Source organism: Quercus robur, chromosome 5, assembly GCF_932294415.1.
Source record: "Quercus robur chromosome 5, dhQueRobu3.1, whole genome shotgun sequence".
NCBI lineage: Eukaryota > Viridiplantae > Streptophyta > Magnoliopsida > Fagales > Fagaceae > Quercus > Quercus robur.
Genome location: NC_065538.1, coordinates 73294434 through 73303061, shown reverse-complemented (window position 1 = coordinate 73303061; position 8628 = coordinate 73294434).

The window sequence follows — 8628 nt, the reverse complement described above, 5'->3', positions numbered from 1 at the left end:
AAGTCAGAAAGCTACAGGAAGCAAGCTTCATTAGGGAAGTATACTATCCCGACTGGTTAGCAAATGTAGTGATGGTCAAAAAGGCGAGCGGGAAATGGCGGATATGTGTGGACTTCACCGACCTTAACAAGGCCTGCCCCAAGGATAGCTACCCCCTCCCGAGAGTCGATGTCCTAGTAGACTCTATGGCCCGACACCAGTTGCTGAGCTTCATGGACGCTTTCTTGGGGTACAACCAAATCCGAATGCATGAAGCCGATCAAGAAAAAACGTCGTTCGTAACCAGCCAAGGCCTCTTCTGTTACAAGGTGATGCCCTTCGGCCTGAAGAACGCAAGCGCAACGTACCAAAGACTCATGAACAAAATGTTCGTGCAGCAGATTGGGAGGAATGTCCAGGTCTATGTGGACGACATGCTGGTAAAAAGCCGAAGGGAGGAAGATCATCTAGGAGATCTCAAAGAAACATTCGACACACTTCGCTCCAACAACATGAAGCTCAATCCAGGAAAATGTGCCTTTGGAGTAACGGCAGGAAAATTCTTAGGATTTATGGTGTCTCAGAGGGGAATCGAGGCAAACCCGGACAAGATCCGGGCCATTATGGATATGGCACCACCAAGAAATGTGAAGGAGGTGCAAAGCCTCAATGGAAAGATAGTGGCACTAAATAGGTTTGTGTCAAGGGCAACGGACAAGTGTTTACCCTTCTTCCGAACATTGAAGAAATCCTTCGAGTGGACTGACGAATGCCAGCAAGCATTCGAAGAATTAAAGGCTTACCTCTCCTCCCCACCATTACTGAGCCCGTCACCGCCAGGAGAAGAGCTTTTTCTCTATCTAGCCGTCTCCCCCGCAGCCGTTAGCGTGGCCTTCGTCAAAGAAGAAGAGAAAGTGCAAAAGCCCGTGTACTACGCAAGCCGAGCGTTTCACAGTGCCGAAGAAAGATACCCGCCCATGGAAAAACTTGCCTTTGCATTAGTTACGGCAGCCCGCAAGCTCAAACTGTACTTCCAAGCTCATACGGTGAACGTCCTGACTGACAAGCCCTTACAGAGGGCAATGGGTAGTCCCGAGGCTGCGGGACGACTAGCGTTATGGGCTATAGAACTAAGCGAATTTGATATTCAGTACCGCCCGCGAACCGCCATCAAGGGACAGATCGTTGCCGACTTTATAGCTGAGTTCACTCATGATGAAGACAAGGGGGTAGCAGAGTCCCCTCAATGGAGCATATATACGGACGGATCATCCAATAGACAAGCCGCAGGGGCCGGCATTGTGCTACTATCGCCCGAAGGAGACACCATTGAATGTATGGTCCGTCTCGACTTCCCTGCCACCAACAATGAATCAGTGTATGAGGCTCTGATAGCAGGGCTCAACCTCGCCAAAGCAGCAGGAGCCGCGAGGGTAGTCATCTACTGCGATTCACAGGTCATCACTAACCAAATAAATGGAGACTACGAGTGCAAAGGCGAAAAGATGAAGAAGTACCTTGATGAAGTAAGGGCGAGAGTGGATGACCTAGAAGCCAAAGTCGTCCAAATTCCCAGAGAAGAAAAACGAGCGAGCCGATCGCCTCGTGAAGGCCGCTTCAGCAGAACAAATGGTCATCCTTGGTAATGTACTCTCTTTTGTGCAGCTTTCTCCGCTAATAGATCTCAGCAACATGCAGGAAATATGCTCCGACAATAGCTGGACAACGCCGTTAGTTTCATACCTAAAAGATGGGGTCTTACCAGACGAAAAGGAAGCCGCAAGGAAACTTAAGGTCCAGGCGGCGAGGTTCGTCCTGATAAAAGACGTCTTGTATAAAAGAGGTTTCTCCCAACCATATTTGAGATGCTTGGGTACGGAAGAGGCAGATTACGTCATGAGAGAGGTACATGAAGGAATCTGCGGAAACCACTCAGAGTCCAGATCGTTGGTACACAAGCTTGTGCGGGCAGGATACTATTGGCCCACCATGCAGAAGGACGCCGAAGCCTATGTCAGGGCCTGTGACAAATGCCAAAGGTTCAGCAATATTATTAGACAACCAACCGAAGAGCTGACCCCGATGACGGCCCCATGGCCGTTCGCACAGTGGGGATTAGATATTATGGGACCATTCCCTACAGCCGTACGACAGCTGAAATTCCTGGTAGTGGGCATCGACTATTTCACAAAATGAGTGGAAGCTGAAGTTTTGGCCACAATTACAGAGAAGAACGTGCGGAGCTTTGTCTGGAGATGCATCATATGCAGGTTTGGCATTCCTAGAGTCTTTGTCTCGGACAACGGGAGACAATTCGACAACGACCCCTTCCGGGATTTTTGCTCACAGTTAGGAATAAAAAACCACTACTCCTCCCCCGCCCACCCTCAAGCTAATGGACAGGTCGAAGTCACGAACCGATCCTTCCTCAAGATTATCAAGACTCGGCTCGAGGGGGCAAAGGGTATATGGCCCGAAGAATTGCCAAGTATACTATGGGCATACAGGACGACGGCAAGAACACCCACAGGAGAGACACCGTTCCGACTAACGTACGGGGCGAAGCAGTCATCCCGGCCGAAGTTGGACTCACAAGCTACAAGGTGCACAACCATGATGAGAACAAAAACGACGAGGCTATGCGACTATAGCTCGACCTAGTGGACAATATCAGAGCAGCAACAAAACAAAGGCTCGTTAGGTACCAGGACCGCATGGCCAAACACTACAACTGTCGAGTCCGACATAGAGACTTCCAAGTTGGAGACATTGTTCTTAGAAAGGTCATGGGTACCGCTAGGGACCCTACCCAAGGGAAACTCGGCCCCAATTGGGAAGGACCTTACCGAGTTACGTCGTGGCAAAGAAAAGGTACTTACCACCTGGAAACGTTGGAAGGACAGAAACTACCACATCTATGGAACACCGAGCACCTACGAAAGTATTACCAATAGGAGCGGCAGCATGAAGAGCAACCTCTTTTTATTCCAGTAAATTTTAGTTTTACTCCTCAGATTTGTCATTTACTTTAGTTTTTTGCAACAAATACTTTTTAGCCCAAAGGGCAGGATTTGGTTTTAATTACTTTTATTTAGATGCATGGCAATAAGAGGAGTTTATTCAGAAATTGCTGAAGTATCTATTTTTTCTACGATCCACTGAGTTCACAGCCCAAAACGACTAAGTCCATAACACACGGACTAAAAAACTGACGGACCAACAAAGATGTCAAAGACATCAAGGCTAAGGCCAAGAAAATGACGGTCCGAAAAGGCTAAAGCTAAAAAGCTGACGGTCCAATAGATAAAGCAATCATCATATGGACAAGGTCCTAAAAACTGACGGACCAACAAAGATGTCAAAGACATTAAGGCCTAAAAACTGACGGACCAAAAAAGATGTCAAAGACATCAAGGCTAAGGCCGAGAAAATGACGGTTCGGAAAGGCTAAAGCTAAAAAGTTGACGGTCTAATAAGATGAAGCTATCATCACACGGACGGGGTCCTAAAACCAACGGACCCACTAAGATAAGGTCAGCAAAGCTAAGGCCAAAAAGTTGACGGTCCCATAGATGAGGCTATCATCATATGGACGGGGTCCTAAAACCAACGGACCCACTATGATAACAAGGTCAGCAAGAGCTTAGGCCAGAAACCTAACGGTCCCATAGATGAAGCTACCATCATATGGACGTGGCCCTCAAACCAAAAGACCTACAATAATGACAGTCATCAAGGCCAAAACAAAAAAAAAAAAAAAAAAAAAAAGGGCTGGCGGTCTTAAGAGATTGACGACCTTAAAACGGGGCGACCAACCAACAAAAGCTGTAAACCAACGGTCACCAAGCTTACGGGGCTTGGAGACTAGGCACGATGTCATGCCAACGGGGGCTTCCAACAGTTCAAAGAGCTGACGTGTTCCAAGCAGACGGGAATTTTTACCAAAATTTCGTTTAGGGTCATCATCAATAAAGAGATATAACAGCTACGGAAATTAAACACATACACAACTGTACATAAACAAAAAAAAAAACCAAAAGGGCACTTAGACATTGTTTAAAATTACAACTGTTTTCCAAATATTTAAAATGCAACTATTTTGTACATAGCTACAATGCAACATAAAAACTAAGCAGCAGGAACGTCAGCAGGGTCGCCGTCAGCCTGATGGTCTTCAATATCCACTATCACGGCTAGAGAATCAGAAACTGCAGCAGGCTGGGCTAGGACTACACTACCGTCATGCTCCAGAGTAGGGTTGGGCTGAGGAGAGCCGTCGTCTCCATCATCCATGGTAATCCCAGACAAGTCCAGCTCTGGGAAGGCTGACGCGACCTGCCGAAGGCAATCATCGAACCCAGTGCCATAATATCGGGCACATGAGTCAATAAAAGACTACGACACTTTGAAGTCTCTAATCGCGTCAGTCTCCGCCGTTTGTAACTTTCCCCCCAGAGCTGTCACCTCTCCCTGGAGCTTGTCATTCTGACCGCTGACTTCCGTCAGTTTCTCCTTAACTTCCTGCAGCTCCTTGTTGAGGAGACGGACGGCTTCCTTGTACTAAGCTTGCTGATTCAATAGGTTCGTGTTATGTTTACGAACTCGGGTGACGACCCCCTCCTTCGCCACACAACGGTCGCGAAGGGCCTTGACGCGCACCAAGGCCTAAAAGAAAATATTCGTTAGTCAAAAAGTATACCAAAACAAGATAAAGCTTGTTCAACCAAAAATGTAATAAACATACCCTAGAGAGATCGAAGAGGGCCGACGCCCCTAAATCCTCCGTCCCCACTTGGTCACAGGGCTCTACATCCGTCGGTTTTATTAGGGATTCAACCTCCCCAACGGCATATTCCTTATGGGTTAGGAGACGGCAGGGACCCTCGTTGACGGGACCAGTAGAAGTCATCACTCCCTTTCCCGCGCCATGGCTAGGCTTCGGAGGGGATTTTTCCTTCAATGGTTCGTCTGCAGGAGTGACGGCAGCCTTTTTTAAGGGACGGCTGTTACTCCCGTCGGGCTTCCTCTTCGCCACTTTAGCGACGGCCTTGGGGGTTGACGAGGCCTCCCCCCCTGCCTCCTTAGCCTTCCTCTCCTCCTTCTAACGAGCTGCGGCGGCCCGTATCCTTTGTTTCGCAGATTCCATCTTTACAACACAAGAAAGACTGTTGGGGAAAGGGACGGAAAAATGAAACTGACGGAGAAAATAAAAGTCTACTCACGTCGGCGTGCAAACTCTTCCAACCTTCGAGCTTCCGCTGACGGATTTGGACCCCCACAGTATAAGTGAAGGGTGTCAAGGGTGATCAAATCCCTGCACTTACGATCTTCCAAAGGGATTTCCAGAATCCGTTGGATGAACTCCTCCTGCTCGTCAGTTATGTGCGGACGGGTATAAGCTGAAAGAAATAAACAAGTGTTAGTAGCGTCGCTTCATAAAAACACGAGTCACATAGTTGACGGGATTAACCTGAATCCCTGACAAAGGCCCAGGTGTTGTCAAAATAACCGCGGGGCATCGTCGCCCACTCCTCCTGACGGCAAACCCAATCCGTCCCTTTAACAAAAAAATACCTACTCTTCCAGTTCCTATTTGAATCTGGCATATCTGACACTAGCCGTAACCATTTCTCCCGGGCATTAAAGTGATATGTCCCCTTAGACGAGGCGATATGATGAGGCCTATAACAATAAAAAAATTCTCCTAGCGTGAGCTGACGGTGTCCTCCACTAAGACTGCCCCATAGGATTTCAGCTCCTATAAAAGTCCTCCAGGCGTTTGGGGCAATCTGGGTGACAGATATTCCCAGGAAGTCAGCAAGTTGACGGTGTAGAGCCGTCAACGGTAACCTCAGGCCCGCAGCAAACATGGCATCATACATGCCAACGTCAGCTGTCCTCTCAGAGTAACACCTCTCATCCTCACTAGGGAGACGGATGGGGATGTGGTCTGGGATTTGATAACGAACCTGTAACTCCCTAAAAACTTTACCACTCATCCCAGGCGAAAATTTGTTGACGGCCCAATCCTCAGGAAGAATGAAGGGACGGTTATCTCTAGGACCCTCCGAGGTTCCTTCACTGGATCTCTCATCCCCGTCACTATCCTCTCCATCAACATCCATTCCATCCCCGTCGTTTCCATCCCCTCTTCCCTCATCCTCATCTCCCTCAGCAAAACTCTCATCGCCGTTAGGGGATTGAGCTGACGACTCTCTCTCTGACGGAAGGGAGAAGTCTGACTCATTTCCAGAACCAAAGGTTTCGTCGTAGCCCGCTCCTTCGCGGACTGACGACTCTTTACAAGACGCGTCACTTGACATCTGACTACCTACAAGTGACGGGTTCAAACTAAGTACCTAGGCTGACGTCCTCACTAATGAGGCAAGAATAAAAAAGAAGAAGGAAGGAGAGAGAAGATGAAAACTTACCAGTATGGAGGCCTTCTGGATGACTCTAAAGACAACGACGGATAAGCCGACGGAAGTGAAGCTGACGAAAGGTGGGCGACGGTCTCTCTCTCCAAAAGATCAGCAAGGTTGAAATGGTGAAAAGTGAGGGGAAATGCTGTTTATATATGAAGAAAATGGCGCGGAAGATGAAGCGACGTCTCGTTAGAAGCAGAGCCAATAGAAACGAGCCACCTGTCCAAGGCATTAAATGCACAGATCCATGCGAACGATATCCCTGCCTCTTTAGAAAACAAACTCCATAACCCGTTAGTATAGAGTCTGATGGAGGTATGGAGTAGGGGGCAAGTGATGAGGATAAAATTAAATAGACAAGAGTGACGGTACAGCCTTGACAGGGGTGACGAGAAGTGTTTGCTGTCAGCATTTCTTTAAGGCTGACGGGGACCTGAAGTGAAGAAACGTAGCACATGATGAGTACCATAAAGCTGAACATCCTGAAGCTGACGGGTCTTAGTCTGACGGAATAACATAAACTGACGGCGTCAGTCTATGGAATGTTTGATCTCCACGTTTGCGTGTGTAAGTAAATAACTTGCTCCCCACGTTTCATGAAACCTAAGGACTCCTATATGGAAAGAATCCCGTAAAATACGCCCAAGAAGACTCCTATAAGGAAAAGACTTCTACTCCAAGGAAAAGAGGGGCAGCCCTCGCTATTATAAAAACCCAAGCACCCTCACAAACCAAGGTACGCATAATTTACCCTCTCTAGCACTCTAGAGTTGTGAGAATAGTTCTAACTTGACCTTCGGAGAGTGTTTGGCCGGCACCACACCGGTGCTCTCTAAGGTTTTCTTTCGATTGTTTTTGTTGTGCAGGTTCGCTTTGAGTCGCGAGTGCTGTGTGACCCATTGGTGATATTTTCGGCATCATCAGTAGTGATTAGTGATTATTGGTAAATGAAAAAGTGATGTTAATAGTGAAATTAGATAAAAACCAATAAGAAGTTGATCACATTAATAATTTGTAAAAATATTGTAAGATAGTTTGTAACTGTAACATTACTCTTATCAACAACAAGAAGATAATAAGAGTAACGTTAATAACAATAGTAATGAGCAATGAAACATAATATTAATAATGATAATGATAATGATAATAAGAGACAATAATAAAACAAGGTTGCCAAGGGTTTACCATTTTTCTCTCCCTTTGTGAGCTATATGGATTAGTTGTGTTTGATAACATCATCCCGATTGTCTTTGTATTATAGACCTAGACATCTAAGAGAGAATGAAAGGTATCTACTTTGCTTAACCGATTGATAAAGCGTAAAACCACTAAAGCCTAATATATTAAGAATAAATAAGATGTTCTTATGTACGGAAAATGTATGTTTTAACCTTGATTCTAGGATTCATTTTTTTTTTTTTTTCTAATGAAAAAATATTATGAATCTTAATTTCTAGCTTTAACACGTTATAATGGTACGTAATTTTTTTTTTTTTTTTTTGACTGATATAATGGTACGTAATATTGAAATATTAAGTTTTAAAACTTCTCCCATGAACAAACAATATGGTCAAAATGGTGCGCATACTTGGAAGGGTTCCACATTGTTTAATTAATTGACAAAGTGTGGAGCCAATACAAGAATTATATATAGATTAATTCATACACCCTTTTTTTATGCAAAATATATTATTTAATCTTAGATTTAGAATAAAGATTGATATGAATTTTATTTTTTGGAGTCTTTTATGTACACGATGTTATAATATTAAAATTCAAAACCTTCCAAAAGATTTATTTTGTAGACCCGTGTGCTACACTTCTCTCTCATATAAATATACGTTTCATGATTGACCCACGTGTGAGACCTATCTATGTGTAACAGGAATGTGTACTAGTTCTTAGAGCATTTGCAGCAGTGAAGGTATAATGCTATAATGCTATATTTTAGCTCCACTATCCCTAAAATGATGCTCCAGCAGTAGAGCAATAGCAAAAAATTTTAGATGAATTGCTACAGTGCACATCTATCTATAGATGTGCACCGTAGCTTGAAGCAAAAAAAAAAAAAAAAAAAAAAAACAATATTTTATTCAGCCGGACCTTATTGTTTCTATTTTTTATTCATTTTATCAAATCCAGTCATTCATTCACTCTCTCTCGTTCATCTCTCATTCCTCTCAAGCTCCACTCTCTCAACGTCGCCGCCATCGTCAAGCTCACT